General features: G+C 36.9%; 2 long non-coding RNA genes across 2 annotated transcripts in view; one reads left to right on the top strand and one right to left on the bottom strand.

Annotated features, from left to right (window-relative positions):
* Positions 1-449, top strand: part of LOC129145772 (uncharacterized) — a 119292-nt gene extending 118843 nt beyond the window's left edge. The window contains exon 3 of the long non-coding RNA XR_008551801.1: positions 419-449. This is a non-coding gene — a long non-coding RNA (uncharacterized LOC129145772). The remainder of the gene's footprint in view (positions 1-418) is intronic.
* Positions 1-18091, bottom strand: part of LOC129145771 (uncharacterized) — a 110340-nt gene extending 92249 nt beyond the window's left edge. Inside the window, exon 1 of the long non-coding RNA XR_008551800.1 lies at positions 18000-18091. This is a non-coding gene — a long non-coding RNA (uncharacterized LOC129145771). The remainder of the gene's footprint in view (positions 1-17999) is intronic.
* Between the last annotated feature and the right edge of the window lie 872 nt (positions 18092-18963).

Raw genomic sequence — 18963 nt, 5'->3', positions numbered from 1 at the left:
AAAAAAAATTCTTCCTGTAAGAAACAAGGAAAATGGACTGTGATTTTCCATTTGTCATTGTTGCTTAAAATTAATATGGAATATAAAAGTTTAAAAACATAATAAGGGTTGATTTATGATCTATGACTTGGATGAATTTTTTAAAAAATTAATATGTCAGTTTAAAATCCGAATTTTGTCACAAATAGTGTGGTACGGTAGACTTCACTGGAAGAGGTGGGATCCCTTATTTCCGAATCATAGTCAGTACTGTAAACCAGTTACGTTAATAAAAGGTATATAAAATAAAACACAAACCTAATTTTGAAATGTGTGTAAAAAGGTTGCTGTTTTAAAGAAAATGGAAGTTTGACTTATGTGTTGAATATTTGAATTTCATAAAGTATACACATCAGTTTTTTCCCCATTCTTTTTGCAGGTTTTGAGAAAAAGGAGAGAAGATGAAAACAGTATGAATGAAAAAAAAAATTCTTCCTGTAAGAAACAAAGAAAATGGACTGTGATTTTCCATTTGTCAATTCTTAATAGCACATAGACAGCCATTCTAATATCTACAGGATGTTGACATCAACCCCTTGTTTTATTTGATTTAAGGTTAGCAAATCTCCATATATGACTACTTTATTTAAACATCATAATAAAATATAACTTATATATAGAGAAGCTGTAAAACTTGGAAAAGAATTCTAAGAAAAAAAAATGTATTAAGTACTATTTCTTAATTATGTGTGAGGCATCTTATATAAGTCATCTCATTCAAACCTCTCAACAGTACTGTGAAGCCTTCTCTATTTTATGGATGAGAAAACTGAAGCATTGGTCTAAGTCATATACTTAGAATTTTGACCTGAGTCAGGACCTTTGTTTGAAACCATTGGGGCACTGGGAGTCCACAATGGATGCAGCCTATATAATACAATCAAAATATTTGTTAGGAAAGATAATTTTAAAGGAGTCACAGTTTGAGTTGTTAGTGTATGCTGTAGCTTTCACTTCAGGCACTAGAGAAGCAAGCATGGCATATAGAAGCAAGAGCAAAGATACACAATGGGAAGATAGAAAGAGATAAAAGTAGACTGGCCTATCCGAGTTAGGACCTCTGTAAGGTAACTAGGGAGCAAGTGAGGGAGAGGCAGTGGCAGTGGAGGGGATTGGATAATTGAGAACAGCCGGAAATGCAGAGGAGGCAGCTCTCACACCTGCTGTTTATGAAACTGTTCTGGCAGTTGTGGCTCTTGGTTTAGTGCATTTTCTAGACCTGGAATCCTGGCATGAGGGCCTGTTTTTTTGGGGGGGAGGGGGAAGTATGGAAATGGGAAGCATAGAGTAAATCAGGAAAAACATCCAGTTTGCAAAGGAAGCGATGGCCATGATATCATGTAAAGGACACGTTAGGAAATATGTTACTATCTGTACACATCAGGTACTGGCTCCAAGTCAGACAGGGATATTGCAATATTGGGAAATCAAGAGATGTTGTCTCTGGACAGAAGCAGTTAACAATAATTCAGCAGCCCTGTTTTCCATGTTTGTGAAAGACTTCAAGTAGTTTACATGGAGTATTGCCTAGGGACAGAAGTATGGCAGGGATGGTCTCAGAGGACCCCATCAGATATAGAACTGCCTGCCTCAGTGAGTACATCAAACAAAGGGATCTTCAGTCAAATCAGAGCTGACCAGGGTGTGACCTTGGTAGACTTGTGTCTACCAAGTCTGTCAGAGGAATATTGCCATTGCTCCCACTGTGTCATTTGCCAGAGCAATACTTACTCCCCACAAAAACACTAGAGTGGCAGCCACCTCTCCCAGACACCATTGTGTTTTTCCACAGTTCAAGTCAGCCCCAGCACTCACAGCTAACAGTCGGTGGCAAGCAAACTGCTGCCACACCACAAGGCTAGCTAATCAGTGCCTATTATGCTGTAGAAAGCTGCACTGATGTGTCTCTTAAAATTTACCACTGACACACCTACCATCTGACACCGTAAAATTAGCCCTGAGCTCCTGGAGGCCATGGCGACGACAATATTACTACATCAGAGACATTGTTATTTGAGATTCAGAGCAGCCTGTATACATGCAGATCTTCTATGGCCTTCCAGCACAACGGATTGAAGGTGTTATTCTTTATATTGTCAAAAAGTGTTAATTTTTCCAGAGCTTTCTCTCTTAAGAAAACCACTGTGCTATACTGTCATCTGATCCATTATGATTTACCCCACGGTCAGCTGCCTCTGATGAAGAATCCAGTGCAGGAGAAGACCTTCTCTGAAGAAGCCCAGAGGTCTCGTTGTGCATTAATGTTGAGCATCGGTTCAAAGAAACTGTTCGTTGCAGATCTTGATTGGTACCGGTGAGTCTGTGATTTTGCAACTTGTCTTTTCACATTTAAAAAAATTATCATGTAAAATTTCCATTTTTCTATAAAAATAAGTGCAATAATAATCAAAGTTTTAATGTCCTGAGTCTTCATCTTGGAGAATTACCTTATTCTGTGTAAACTTAACATTTTATGTACTAACATTTAAAGGGCCACATTTTGATAACTGCAGTAACATTAAGTATGTATAAAACCCTAAAGCCCTAGACCTGTTAATGGCTAAAGTTTAAAAAAAAAAAAAATTGTGACCTCCTTACTCTTGAACTGAAATCTTTTGTTTTTGTTTTTCTCTTGCTTGGGCCTTACATCATCAATGCCTTCATCGAGGTCATTTCTCGCCTGGAGACCATCGAACTAGGAAGCCTCCACTGTCCTTTTGAGGTCCCTTAGATCATCGCCCTGCGGTGGAGCCCTGACTGTTTCCCCTCATCGCCCACTTTCAGCAGGAAGCAGTTACTGATCAGAACGACGCCCCTTTTCCTAACTGCAGTTAGGGGCTCCATTCGCAGAAGGGAAGAAATAAGACATAGGGCAAGTTAGGGTAATTAGGCAGTGTTAGGGACAGTGCAGGAGGGGACCTCTGAAGAGTTTAGGAAGGCTTCAGAGATAACAACTAAAGAAATGTGTTAACGTTGGCCTTGGTTTCCTTCAAGTGATAACAGAGAGTGTTTTAATTGGAGCAGCAGACTCATTTATGCAAGGAGGAAATGAAAAGGGGTTAGTATTAAAACTGGTGGGCAGCAACCTGTTTTATTCAATAGTTGATGTTTAGTGACCAAATGAATAACTCTGTGACTGGCTAACTGGAGAGATATCCCTTGTTTGAGCAGAGTAATTCTCATTTGTTACTGAAGATAATACCTCTTGCTGACTAGATAAATGGTTTAGAGTCTGATTTTCAGAGGTCGTGGTCTGAGATGACCCAGAAAAAGTCAGTGTTTTGTATAAGAATGGCAATTTTAAATTTTCCTGTACTTATAAACCTGTGAACACATTATGTGGCTGAACTTAACCATAATTCTGAGACTGACTAACAGATAAAAGGCTTGGTAGCTGTTGTTTTCTGAGCTGACTAGCCGTTTTTCAGAAAAAAAAAAAAAAAAAAAAAAATGGGGGAATGTGGAACCAAGCTTAGCCGAGGTTTCGCCATTTTGTATATCCTCCACCTTGATATGTTAGTCCTTGTCCAGCCGCATTCCGGAGATAGTTTCAGCAGTCACAACCCTCACTCCACTTGGTGACGAAAAAGCAGACCACCCCAGCCGCCAATGAGGGCAGTCCTGTCCATAAATGGGACAGCATCTCTAACCATCCAATCAGTTTGAAACTGTAACCGCGCGCGCCAAAATGCCTTTGTAGTAGCCAGTGAGTAATTGCCAGCTTCTTGCAAAGTTCGCGCCACTCACGACCCTATAAGATACCCCTGCTACCTCTGTTCGGGGCTCTCGACCTCTGCCGTTGCATCGGTGTGTGTCGAGGGCCCGGTCTCGAGCCCGTAATAAACTCCCTTTTGCATTTGCATCAGCTGTCTTTGGATTCTTGGAGGCTATGCTCGCCGAGTCTGCTGATCTTGGGCACAACAGACAGCACAATATTACAAATGTAAACCTCTAGAGAAAAATGATTGTTGAAGGAACTGGGTATAAGTACTATGAATGGAATTCTAGTATTAAAAAAAATCAGGCCTTATGAAATATCATGTATAAATAAAATTTTAAACAATCAGGATAGAGCATTCAATGCCTGGGTTCTTAGAATATTCCAGATATATAATTGTCAGGGGGCACAGAAAACAGCCAGTGGTCAGAAGGCTGGGACAAGAGCTTTTCTGAACTGTAAACTAATCCACCGTGCTTCCTCTGGCATGAATGTGGAGGAGGAGGAAAAGGTTTGGGGAGTCGCATTTTCACACCACCTATTCTGAATGGCAATGCAAATTCAATGGGGAAGGCCATTGTGAGAGGCATGGGTAGGGAATTAAAGGCTTTAGGAGAATGTAAAATGTTCCCTGGTGCTGCTTTTATAACTGGGAATAGGGAATTTTCCACCTTTCTCCAAAGCTATTTTAATCCATCCGTATGTAGTCTCAGGGATTGAGATGGCTCTTCAGCTGCAACTTAAATTAAAAAACAAGTAGAATAAATGCTGAAACTTCGATATTAAGACACTTCCATAACTGTTTTTTGTTATTGTTGTTTGGGTCACAGTCCCCTGTTTTTTATTTTTTTTTTTCCTACTTCAGCTCCTGTTCTGAAATCTGCAGTGCTTCCTGGGAAGTGCCAAGAGAACAGTTTCTGTTGAATTTCTAGCTGGAACTTTTAGGATTTAAAATGTCCCAGTATGCCATTACTCATGCTATTTCAAGTTGTGTTTTGAATCAAATTTGACTAAAAATAAGGGCTTTCAGATTCTGGCGAAAAGGAAGAAATGAAGAGAGAGAGAGAGAGAGAGAGAGAGAGAGAGAGAGAGAGAGAGAGAGAGAGAGAGAGAGAGAGAAAGGAGGAATCGCCCGAGGAGCAGGAGGAGGGAGGGAAGGGAAAGAGTACCTTTACCTTTAAATACTTTGGAGATTTTTCAAATACCTATTTACTTGGTGTGAGGAGATGGCCATTGGCCAAGTAAAGCCTATTGGATATTTTGCATTTAGTATACTTTTAAAATAAATTCATTCTGGATTTAAGCACTTTGTCTAAGTCACACCTCCCCTTATCCCTGGATATCAGTGGTTCATATTTACATATTATAGTGTCTGAAAGGACAGGAGTTCGCTTTTACTTTTATTGCATCAGAGATTCTCTCAATGTATAGGTAAACAATCTCGAAGAAAATAATTGAATGTGAAGACCTGAAATCAATATTAGCACATCTTCTGAGGAGATATAGCCAGGGTGAACTGCTATTTCGATAAGACCACCGGCTCCAAGGAGACAGATGGAGGCCCTATGGGGGTCATGGCTCCCCTTGTAAAGAAAGCTGGAGTCACATACGTGCACAGTTTTGGCAGGAAAAAAAGACCAAGGCATCAACACTTCACAGGAGATAGCAGTGACTTTGTTGAAGAAATGTCAGCACTCAGCTTCCTAACATTCTCTATCCCCAAACATTCTATGTCCTTTCTTAAAGCACAGTTCACTAAGAAGAATGGGATGGGAAATTAGCATTCTCTGAGGTGCAGGCAATCATGCAGATGGAATAGGCTGACTACATTGGGTAACAAAATAAAATACAGAGCAGTGCTTCTCTCTCCTAATAGCAACCATGTAGTAGTATGAAATTTTAGATGACTGAAGATAGCACTAAGGGTGGGTGTGTATATGTGTGTGGTGGGGGAAGGCGTGACATAGAGAAAGAAGTTAGAGAGCAAAGAAAGAGGACTGGATAGGAATTCTATTTTTAGGGTAGTGTATATACTATGACAAGATTCTTAGGGATGATTCTTAAAGAAGAAAATGTGTAATTTTAAATGATTAAGAATATAATATCTTCTAGTAAATAAATTAATAAAATTCACATTAAAACAGGAGTATAGACAATTTTAAAGTCATACACAAAGTATTCCTTAATTTTTGTATTAGTGTTGAAGTTTAACAACTTTTAAAATCCTTTTTCATTTATACTGGAAACGATGTTTTCCATTATTAGAAAAAATGTGATTTCATGAATTGTATAAAACAGTGGTAAGGTAAATTCATCCATCCATTCATTCAATTCATTTCTTCACTGTAGAATGCTATTGTGCAGGGTATTTAGAATTACTGCTCATCATCAACTAAATGCCAATTTATTCAACCAATGAAGGAAATACACACAAAAAAATCCTCCACTCGTTTTCAAACATTTTGGAGGGGAAGGAACAACTTCTTCCCTTTTCTAGGTTGAGAAGTTTTAAAAGACACAGTGGATATAAACTATAAAATATTTATATAAAATATAAAATGTCCATTCCAAGGAACGGACATTCTGGTGGGGAAATAGGTAAGTATATCCATTTTATTGTATGTATCATCACTCAGTAAAGTTATCTTTAAAACTCCTAGTAGTAATGAATTTAGAGCCCAGCTTTTCTCTTTCCTTAGCTTAGCCTGGAGCTGTGTTCCCAGAGCCTCGACTGGGATATGTGCCAGATATCTGGGGAGGCAGAGACCCCTTATGTCATTGACTTTACAGGTTCCATCTGGTGCTGATGGCCTCTATTGCAAAAACTGTTTCCATGTAGGAGGAGAGTATTTGTGTGAATTTGGGGGATCTGTTCAATTTGTTCTATATCTCTATTGCTAAGGAATACTTCTTCCATGAGGCAGCACTGACTGGCATCAGCTCTGCCAGCAGCTCATAGTCTAATCCATATGCAGACTGGGCTGGGGCTTCTATGGGCTGGGCTTCTATGCCTCCCTAAATCTCATTCTCTTCTCGTTCTCTGGATTATGACTCGTATCCACAAGGTCCTGTTATATCTCCTCTCAGGACCAAAGTGCACTGGGATAGAGTGAGTTGTCTCCATACCTTCTCAGATCAAAATATACAAGTTCCTTCAACCTTATTGTCATGGGACGCTAAAGTAGATCTCCTGGAGGCCTCCCTGGTGGTGCAAGGGGTTAAAATGCAACCTATGAAGCTGTCCACAGCCACTGCAGCATGAGTTCCATCCCTGGCCAGGGAGCTACCCATATGACGCAGCAGACCTCTCCTGACTTTCCCACTGCTCCCCTCAGCAGTGTATTTCAGTCAGTCTGCCTGTTCTGTTCCCCCCTTTGCCTCTGGTGAATTCTTTCACCCTCCACATTTCTGTATTTATTTATATACATAAATAAATAAATCTTTTTTAAAAAGTAGATCTCCTACATTCAGAAGTCTATAGATCAGAAAGTATGTACAAGTACACTCCCCAACTTTTGCACACTTATGTCAAGCATCAGAGTGTGATAAATATGCCTAAGACATTAGACATACTCCTGGCTCCTCAAATGTTCTCTCTGACTAAGCCCTGCTCTGAAAGTAGCATTGAGGTGAGTCTGCGCCTTCTATAACTCAGCAAGCACCCCTCCAGAGTAAAAGTGCTCTCTCTCTCTCTACATTGACTAAAATAATCAGAAAATCTCACTTGCAATGATTCTAACATTTATTTTTTCCATAACAGGACATCCAGAGGCTGGCAGATACAAAATACCATCAACACTCTACATGGGTCTTATCCATTTTTTTCTTTCATATTTTGTTTTTGTATTTGTGATTATCACTCCATGGTTGTAAGACCTAGAAGGAAGCACTATGCTTTCATACAAAATCAACCATTTGAAACAGTCAGAAAGGGAAGGAGATGAAAAAGCCTTTTCTTGTGTGGTGTTCACTTTTGTCAGGGAGGCTCCTGACTCCAATAGAGAACTTAAACAAGTCACTTGTTTAAGTCACGTGGCCACACCTAGTCCAATCACTGATAAAATGATAGGAAATGACAAACTGGCCTAGATCTATAACAATTTTACTTAGGGGATGAACACATTGCTATATAATCTTAATTAAGACAAGGGCAGAATACTCTTAGGAAGAATGGGAACAACTCTGGGAAAGCCTCATAGGAGAAGTCAGTCACTCTTTCCTCTTTTAAGTATTCCTGAATAACATGAAGGGGTCTTCTGGAATGCTCTCAACTTGGCTTCAGGAAAGGGGGAAAGGAAGAAATAAAACACTGCTGTATTATCTAATAATTCCATTGGCCTCCTCTTCTCTGGTTCTTCTTCAAGTGATTGGGAAGTTAGTAATGGGTTATGGGGCTGCCCTGGAAACTTTGAGCAACATCTAAGGGAAAATTCCTCATCTTGATTGCTAACAAATATTCACAGGTTCTTTTTGTTTGTAATGCAGGGCATCTTGGTCCTTATTTTTTTTAAGGTTTATTTATTTATGCATAAAAGAACTGGGGTATGGCCAGAGGTGTGGGGGGTGAGAGGATTCACTAGAGACAGAGTGGGGAACAGAACAGGCAGATTGACTGAAATACACTGCTGAGGGGAGTAGCGGGTGAGTCAGGAGAGGTCTGCTGTGCCATTTGGGTAGCTCCCAGGGTGGGGATCAAATTCGTGCTGCAGTGGCTGCAGATAGCTTCATAGGTTGTGTCTTAACCCCTTGCACCACCAGGGAGGCACATTGATCCTTATATTTTATAGTAGAAATTATCTGCATGATGGAAGAAAATTCTGCCAGAATATACTATTAAACTTGAAAATATCATGACAAATTGTTAATTGTTATTGTGGGAACACTTATGAATTTAAGTGTGGCACAAACAAATAGTATATATGAATTCTGAGATACAATGATACAATTTGGAATAAAAAATTCAAGGGCTAAATTTCATTCCCCAATAAAATTAAGCAATACTTTTTAGCAAAAAGAATGCTTCTAGGGCTAGGGTAGGAAACACACAAGTTGAACCTAGAGCATCTTCTCATGCCAAAAAGAATACCAGAAAATCTACAGGATGGAGGTATGTCAAAGGATCATCTTAGCCATCCAAAAAAGAACTCCAAATGGCCAAATTTGGAACAAGTTGGTTAACAAAATATGTAACATCATACTGGATTATAACCCAAAGTATACAACAAATAAATATGAGCTTATGGTAATACAACTAAAATGAGAATTCTAAATAGAGCCTTCCTGGTGGCACAAGGTTAAGTCTCAGCACTATGAAGCTGTTGGCAGCCACTGCAGCATGAGTTTGATTCCAGGCCAGAGAGCTAATCCACACAGTGCAGCAGACCTCTCCTGTCTTGCCCGCTGCTCCCCTCAGCAATGTATTTCGGTCAATCCACCTGTTCTGCTCCCCACTCTGTCTCTGGTGATACCTTTCATCCCACCTCCTGCGCCTCTAGTCTACACCCTAGGTCTTGCATGCATGCACAAATAAAAATAATAAAAAATATTTAAAAAAGAATTCGAAATAATTGTAGTTATTTCTCCCTCTAGGAGGTAGACTTTAATAAACTATCTCCTCAACTCAATGAATTTAGGCAGATTTGCTTTCAAAGAATAGAGTATGGAAAGAGAAAACTGGTAACTTGGTAGTAGTCTGACAAACAGGACCTTGACTAAGTCACCAAGGTTGATACTAATTTATTACCAGTAATAAATCATGTTGGTATCACATATCTCCAGTATGTTGTGATGAGAGAGACACTTTCTGTCTGTGCTATTCTTCTCTCAAATCTATAACCTTAACCTGCTCATAAGGAAAACATCAGATAATCCCACATCAATGGGATTCTACAAAGTACCTGACTAGTACTCAATGCTATCAAGGTCAAAACAAGTAAAGCCTGAGGAACTATCACAGTGCAGAGTGACTAAGGAGATGTGATGACAAACTGCAGTGTAGTATCTTGGATTGAATCCTGTCACAGAAATATGACATTAGGTAAAAAAAAAACTGGCACAATCTGAATAAACACTGGAACAAAGATTGGCTCAAAAGCAAAGCAATGGAAGGAATGATAGGGTGTTGGAGCATAAGGCAAGAAGAATGGTGTGATGAGGCTTTTCTGCCCTCCCACCATTAGGATTGCCCTGCCTGATGGGGGACCTGCAGTTGTTACATTCTTGCAAGCTGTCTTTCTTACTTCTGTGGGCCATGGGAGGAGTATCGAGATAGTCACCAAGAGATGCAGAAGCAGGAGAGAGGGCAGGAGAGAGAAGCCAGAGAAGCCCAGTGTGAAGACTTGCTATGGGCTTGGAGGCCTGTTGGTCTCCTGGCCCCCCGCCCCCTGGCACCCCTGCTGAGAAAGGCAGTATAATAAAAATAAAAAACAAAATAATATTTTATAATAAAAACAAAACACCAAAACTTCTATCATCGTCTCTTGTTTGGTTGTGTTAGCTTTATAGGATCCTTTCAGTTGTTTTAGTGCTCTTTTAAGAATCAAAGGACACAGCATTGTCTGATATAAAAATAACATTGCAGATTTGGCATGAAAATTCTAGAACCTGGTCCTCTATCAGCTATTAGCTATTTAGTCTTAGTCTAATCACTCTAGTATAACCATTTTTTTTCCATTTCTAAATCAAGGAGATTGAAATAGATATTTAAGATAGCTCTGAGAGCTATTACAATGAAATTACTTTATTTGGAAAATTATTGGATTAGACAATGATTAATCAGTTTCCTCCTAGTCCTAAAAGGAAAATATTTGTTGAGTGCTTACTATTCTAAAGACATTTTTTATTATTAATGATATTTTCTCTTCTGAAAGTAATACTGTCCAAAACAACATAAAATTACTTCACTCACAGGAATTCATTTCAAAATTTGCTGTCTTACAAAATTTCTGTGAATTTCAAAATGAAGATCCATGACTTCAGCATTTCCAAGCAATGAAACTTGTTTGTAATTATGGAAATGTTTGCAGTTTTAGGATTGTTAATAAAAACAATTTTAATGCTTTAAAGTGCTAAAAAAGAAATCAACCATGAAAAAATTACACAACCTGTTCTGCATTGGATGTTCACTGATTAAAAACAGCCAACATTTTGACAAACCTTTGTTAAGTCTGCATTAAGGTTTTTGGTGAACTTTTACTAATGCAACGGAGCCATTTATTCTGATAAGGCAAAAAGGAACAATTTAGCACAATGGAGAAAATTTCCAAGCTGAGAAATTTGATATGACTTCATTAGGACAGGACACCAATAAAAATAAAAATTATCAATCAAGGCCTCCCCTGGTGGCGCAGCGGTTGAGCACTGGGCTGCGAAGCTCCCTGCAGCCTCTGCAGTGCTGGTTTGATCCCCAGCTGCTGGCGAGGGTCCCACATGGTGCAACAGACCTCTCCTGTCTTGCCCGCTGCTCCCCTCAGCAGTATATTTCTTCAGTCTGCCTGTCCTGTTCCCTGCTCTGACTCTGGTGAATTCTCTCACCCACCCGCGCTTCTGACTGTACCCAGTGCTTGTATAAATAAATAAATAAATCTTTAAAAAATTATCAATCAATTAATTATACCCCCTTTTTTTTTTTCCTGAAGGAGGCTAAAGCAAACATGCTAACCACAGCAGTTACACTTCTACAACCTATTTATTTCCTACCACTTCTAGATCCTAAGTTGTTCAGATTAGAGCTACTTTTGAGATACAGCATAACTTCTTTTAGAATTAAAAAAAAAAGGCTGGGCTATATAAATATTGTACTTTTTAAAAACACATAATGTTATACTAAAGCAGTTTTTATTGGCAATATATATCATATCTACACAATAGAACTCTTCTCCACTATGTACAACACTTGAGGGAACACCAAAAGTCTTACTGTGGACAAGACTTAGAAATGTGTGAGATGACTTTGAAAGATACACTTTGTCTAGAATAAAAAGACAGTGATGACATTCTAATTTATCTTGTAACCACATTCCTTAAATCTGAGGTCCATTACTTTCATATCATTGATAAGCTACACAAAACCACACTATACAGCTGGTAAAGCATAAAAAGAGAGAGCTGATTTCAAAAATCATAAAATTCCTGATCTGATTGCTATACATAAACTGAGTGCAAAAGAAACTTTAATTTCAAAATGAATGCATGAGGGATTCAGAAGATTTTCAAATGAATGTGAATGAATGTAAAATTGTGAATACACACAAATGAAAATTTAACCTAAAACAATAGTACTGGTATATAGTTATTTTTAATATATTCAAAGAAATTTGGCAAATACGGGCAGGTGTTTTAGCCTTTCCTCTGACATCGTAGAAATTTTGGTTTATACTTCTTTAATAGAATGAAGTATAAAGAATGTTAACAATTAGACATTGTGGTTTCCCTGAGTTTGAAATGAAGAACTCTCTCCTTAGAGTTTCGAAGAGTACAGCAATGAGACTTATACACCTATAAATTCTCGATAAAGCAAGACAAACTCTTTTAGTTTCAACTTTCTTATCAAAGTCAGATATAATTGTTTACTACCTCCAAAGCAAAGTACTCATGACATATCCTGACACTAGAACATAAGTGTTCAGATCTGATTTTGTGGGAAAATAAATGACATTCATTCCATAAAGGTTTTGATAATATATTTCTGGTAAATGTATACCTAAACTAAATTTTATATTTATTTTCAAAATCTATAATGGTATAAAATGTAAGTTTATAAAATTTCTGGAAGAAATACATTATTTATACTTCAAATACATATATTGCTACCAATAAGCTTGTGATTGATTTTCTTTTGCTTTTTTGCCTGATAATGGTATTTTAAGTATCAATCATGTATCTTTTACATAAGTAACATCAAAACTAGATTTCTGTTAATCAAATTGACCCCTAGAAGTTTGGAAATATTATTTTAAAATTTGACACATCTCTTTTTTTCTACTACTGCCCAAAGATTACAATATTCTACAATGAGAACGTGCTTTGGTAATTTTTTTACAAAGATTTATTTATTTATGTGTGCAAGAACTGGGGTACAGGGCAGAGGTGCAGAAGGTGAGAGGATTCACCAGAGACAGAGCAGGAAGCAGAACAGGCAAATCTACTGAAATACACTGCTGAGAGTAGCAGTGGGCGAGATAGGAGAGGTCTGCTGTGTCATGTGGGTTAGCTCCTTGTCTGGGGATGGAGCTAATGCTGCAGTGACTGGTGACAGTTTGATAGCACTGTGTCTTTAACACCTGCACCACCAGGGAGGCCCAGCTTTGGTAACTTTTGATGTTTTGTGATAGTGCAAACTAAACACATTACAGGGAAATTTTCCTTTTAATGTTCAGGATACTTTTTCTCTGTGTGTTCCATTAAGTAGGCTGCTTTACTACTTCATCTTGGACATTCAAATATGAAAAATAATGGTAAGAATTATAAGCAGAGTCACTCAAGTGTGATTAATAAAATTTAAAATTTTATTCAGAAACACTGCGGAAAAAATAAATAGTAATTTTATTCAGATGTCATTGCTAGAAGAAACAAAATCACTTCAGTTGAAAACACACATTGAGATACAATATGTTAAATATCATATAAATAATAAGTTTATTTATATGATGTTGGTTTGAGGGTGTCTAGATCACTTTTGAAAATTAATGAGCTCATAGAATCATAAATAACATAATTTTGGAGGTAATTCTACTGTACTTCATAAGACAATTTTAGGCTAATGAACCTAAATTGACTATTATTGATGTATCAAATAGTTTCACAGATGTCTCAATGGTATTATCTATCAAGTGACTATCATTTTCCATATTTGTTGTAACATCAAAAATGGAATATTGTCAGATGTTCCCATTTATGATAAAAACTCAAAACAAGATGGGAATAGAAGGAAACTTCCTCAAAACAGAAAAACTGAAAATGACTCCTTAAGAGAAAAACAAGACAAGGATGTGCAGTCAACACTTCTGTTAAATACAATATTAGAGGGTTTTTTTGTTGTTTTTTAATTTTTTTATTTTATATAATTATTACATCATTTTTCATTTTTGCACAATGTATGCGTTTTCATTTTGGTTATATTCCCCATAAAATTGCACCCCACCTTATTTTGACCCTAATCCTTCCTCTCCCCAACCCTCCCCCCTGTAGTATGTCTCTGGTTTATAGTTGCTTCTTGATTTTGATTTTTACTTTGTATTGATTAGCCTTTTTCCTGGTCCTTATTTAGGTTTTTTAAATTCTTGCTATGAGTGAGACCATCGGTATTTTTCTTTTTCTTTCTGACTTATTTCGCTGAGCATAATCCCTTCTAGCTCCATCCATGTTGCTACAAACTGCATGTGTTTATCTTTTTTGATTGCTGAGTAATATTCCATTGTGTATATGTACCACATCTTCTTGATCCAGTCATCTATTTTTGGGCATTTGGGTTGTTTCCATAGCTTAGCTATTGTAAATAGTGCTGCTATAAACACAGGGAAGCAGGTGCCCTTTGGAATTACTGTTTCTGTGTCATTTGGGTAAATACCTAGGAGTGGAATTGCTGGATCATTCGGAAGCTCTATGTTTAGTAGGTCAAGAAATCTCCACACAGCTTTCCATAGTGGTTGGACCAGTTTGCACTCCCACCAGCAGTGCAGGAGAGTTCCTTTTTCTCCACAACCTCGCAAACATTTGTTGTTGCTAGATTTTTTAAACAATATTAGAGGTTTTAACAACAAGAAATTTATGAAATCCAGGTTAGAAAAGAAGTAAAACTACCATTTTTTATATATATATCTCCTTTATATATAATATATATAACATATATAGATTATATATAATATAATATAGTATAATAGTATAGTATAGTATAGTACTACACTATACTATAGTATACTCATCTAATTATAGTATAATTATAACAGTCATTTAATTATACTATACTATACTATAGTATAATAATATATATAGTATAATATATAACATATATATATTATATATATATATATATAGTGGGGACACACACACACACATATATATATATATTAAAAATATAATGGATACCAGACTCATCAAGAAGTTATTAGAAACTATATAAATACTGCAAAGTGTTAGGTCACAAAATCAACATGCATGGGGCCTCCCTGGTGGCACAAGGGGTTAAATCTCAGCACTATAAAACTGTTGGCAGCCACTGCAGCATGAGTTCGATTCCAGGCCAGGGAGTTAACCCACATGGTGCAGCAGACCTCTCCTGTCTTGCCTGCTGCTCCCCTCAGCGGTGTATTTCACGCAGTCTGCCTGTTCTGCTCCCCACTCTGTCCTTGGTGAATCCTCTCATCCCCTACACTTCTGGCCTATACCCCAGTTCTTGTATGCATAAACAAATAAGGCTTTAAAAAAAACAAAATCAACATGCAAAAATCATTTATATTTTTATATACATGTAATAAACAAGTAGGAAAAGAATGTCAATTCCATCCACAATTGTACAATTATATCAAAAAGGATCAAATACCTAAAAACTATTCAAGGCATGGGGGACAATCTGGAAATGATGGAGGAGAAGATTTTGTAGATATCACCTCTCCTTTTGTATGGAAAAGATTGAACATCTGTGGTGGGGAGAGGGGTATCTAATAATCCCTTTAATATCCTCCAATAAATCGCCCTTTCAAAAGTGAGATAAAAGGATATATTTTCCAAAAAACTGAGTGCCCCTACCATTTACAAATTAATTTCTAAAACTCACGTTATAAAAGAGGAAAATAAGGTTATGATATTGGATCAAGAAGGCATAAGAGGAGGTACCTTGCTTCACTCCCAGAGGATAGTCTGAGAAGATTAGCGAAAGGAATCATGGCCAGAATTTGACTTTAAGTTTGCTAAAATAAACCTAAATTAGTGAATTTTGAAAAGTGATCACCAGGACAGCAGTATCGTATCAACTGCGAATTTGTTAGAAATTCAAGTTCTTGGGTCCCACCTCAAATTCACTGAAGTAGAAACTCTCAGTCTTGAATTCAGAAATCTGTGTGTCAGCATATTTCTTCAGGTGACTCTGATGCCAATTCAAGTTCCGAAACCATTTGTCTCAGTTTATCTGGTGTGACTGGGTTGTGAATACTGAGATCTCTTGATTTATTTGGGCTTGTGAAAGGGACACAGAGCGATAGTCTAGAAGATGGAACTGCTGCAGCAGGTCAGGGAACAAAACAGTGGATTTCCTTATGATCTTCAAGCAGAATGCATTAAAATGTATTACAAAATATCATCTACATTAAACAGCTGACATCCACAATTTTGTTCAGCGGTATATCGACACACTCATCTAATTAAGATATTACTGTCAACTTGAAGGGTTGATAGCTGTGGTACACAAAACACTTCAGGTTGACACAGAAATGATTCATTCATTTATTCAAAATAAATTTGAACACACACTACATGTCATATATTATAGGCAGTGAGCACTAGAAATTTAACAATATGTAAATAAAAACCTGTAAGTTTTAAGGTACAAAATAGTTATAAACAATGACTACAGTGCAGCAGCAGGGTTAACCAGTAGTTTCAAAAAGAATGCCATATGTATAATAAAAAGAGAGCAATGTAAGGTGTCTAGTGGTAGCACAAACATTTTTCTGTGGTAGGTTACCGCTAGAACTTTAATGAGCAAAAGTTTTCTAAACAGAAAGATTGAGTGAAATCAGGTAAAACTAAGTGCAAAACCAAAGTGGTATTATATGATTGTGATGTAGGTTGCAGAGTAGGATAAAAGTAAATTGAAAATTATATGTGCCTAACACATACTTTAGATTCACTCAAAACCTCTTCTTTTTTCACTTCTACATATTTTAGCTTTATTTTCTATGAACAAGGATAGTCTCCTGAAAATACAACTAGAACAATCATGAAATTAACAACACATTCTAAAATCCAGTCCTCAGAATCCATTCAAATTTTGTCAATGTCCTTTACAATAAACAGAACAAGTCCAGCATTATATGCTAACTTAGCAGTCATTTCTTTTTAGAGTCCTTAAATATTGAATAATCCCTTCATTTCCTTGACATTAAAACTTTTGATGAATATCAATATCAATCAGCTTTTGTGCAGAACATGTCTCATCTGGGTTCTCCCTGAATGTTCTTTTTGACTATAGTCAGATTATGCATCTTTGATGGGGATTTCACTTTTTCTCATTATATCTTATCAAGTGGCATACATAATTTTAATATGCCCCCAAATTTTCAATTGAAAATTTGACCACCTATTAGGTAGTAACTTTCTAGCTTTTCTACTAAAAAAAAAAAAAAAAAAAAAAAAAAAAAACGCTTCTTCATTTTATGTAATCAAATGTTTTGTAGGAAGGTGTATACGTAAACACGTATATTTGCCATTCTTTGCCAAATTTTAATATGTCGCTAGAGTCCTATTTTATATTATGCAGCTTTATTACATGGGTTACACCTTATTACTTATTTTGACATTCAGTTTGTCCTATATTTTATCAGAGGGATCCCCTACAATCTGGTGCATTTGTCCTTTAAGTCTTTTTCTGCCACCGTTTGAGTATACATAGTTTTAGAAACTGGATAATCTGAGATTATTTTACAATTTATCTGTTCCATATATGGATCAAAGAGGTTCTTCTCAGGGGATAATACTTATTAACTAAAATCTGAGTACTAGTTCTGCTCATTGTTATTGGAGGTTGCCATTCTCATACTCTAGAAGCAGGCAGGAAACGTGTGAACATAACTGCATATGTATACATGTATATACTCTTGCTTACATATATTTACTTCTCTATTCTGACTCAATATACAATATATGTTGGATTCACACCAACATTTATAATTCCAATTTAGCACCAAAGGGCTCATTCTGTTTTTTTTTTTTTGTTCTTTTCTTTTTCCTTTCTCTCTATAATTATTTTTTCTGAGGTTGATAAGCATGACATCCTTATTTACATATTGTATTAAATTTTCTTTATGTGATAATGTGCTTTTGGCATCAAACTTCCCCCAGAAACTCCACCAATATCCTGTTAACCCTGATTTACCTCCAACATTCAACCTGGACCACTGCTTCCAAGAGCTGAAGTCTTTCTCACCTTGCCCAGGCTCAGAAACATTTGAAGAGATAAGAAGCCTCTGTCACCATTCTTGGCTTCAGATACCTGTGGTGGGAAACCTTCCCTGGATTACATCCATACCTGTTCAACACTGGCACAGAATCAGAACACCCCTCCTCACTTTGGTGTGATGCTCTCATCTCACCCCTGCTCATCCCCCTTCTCACTGTAAGGACACCTTTCTCAACTCACTGGGCTTGGCTCTGACAGCCCACAGCAGTCTGTCCCACAGCACCACCAATACCCTCACCTGTTCAGTCACAAACACCCTCTTGGGCCACAGAGGGACCCACCCATCTTTAGTGTCCTTTCAGGCCTTATGCATTTTTGTCTTTTGTGGTTTCTCCAAATGGTTTTAGGAGTGAATTTCCAAGAAAGGAAACATTGGTAACCAGGAAATGAAAAAGAGGAAAAGGAGGATAGAGAGCTATCAATATCTGTAAGTGGTAGAAATTATATTTTGGATTTGAAATTTGGAGAGACATACTTTTAAACAACAATGAATCTGGTTCCTAAGCCATAAGGCTAGTGAGATCAGTTATGGGAAATCTGAATCACTCTCATAATTCAGATGATGTTGATATTAGTCTGGGGTGTGACTGTGACAGCAGGATTTTAAAAATGGGAAATTGAAATATTATTAAAATTGAAAGAAATTGGTGAATAATTAAATAATATGAAGTTAAGGGAAATAAAGGGGTCATCCTAATACTGAGTTTTAATTCCAGTTTGAGATTGTATGCAATCTTTTCTTTCCTCTTTTTATGTAATCTTTTTTTCCTCTTTCTATGTAATCTTTTCTTCTATGTAATCTTTTCTCTTTCTCCAGTGAATAGATGGTCTTAACACTGTTCCTTTAGAACTGTGCTTACTTTTTAGATTGACATCATTAGGTATTACCTCTTAAATTTTATTATATCCTTTAAATTTCTTACTATACCTCTCTCAGTTAATATTCTTCAGATATCTATATTCTTAAATGATCTAATTTTATAAAACAATTCAAACTCTTATCCTTAGGGATAAAGGACTTCCTTATAGATAT

This window comes from Talpa occidentalis, unplaced genomic scaffold, assembly GCF_014898055.3.
Source record: "Talpa occidentalis isolate TD23 unplaced genomic scaffold, MPIMG_talOcc4v2.1 talOcc4.14, whole genome shotgun sequence".
Taxonomy (NCBI): Eukaryota; Metazoa; Chordata; class Mammalia; order Eulipotyphla; family Talpidae; genus Talpa; species Talpa occidentalis.
The sequence above is the reverse complement of the archived record's forward strand: the minus strand, read 5'-3'. Positions and strand labels throughout refer to the sequence as shown.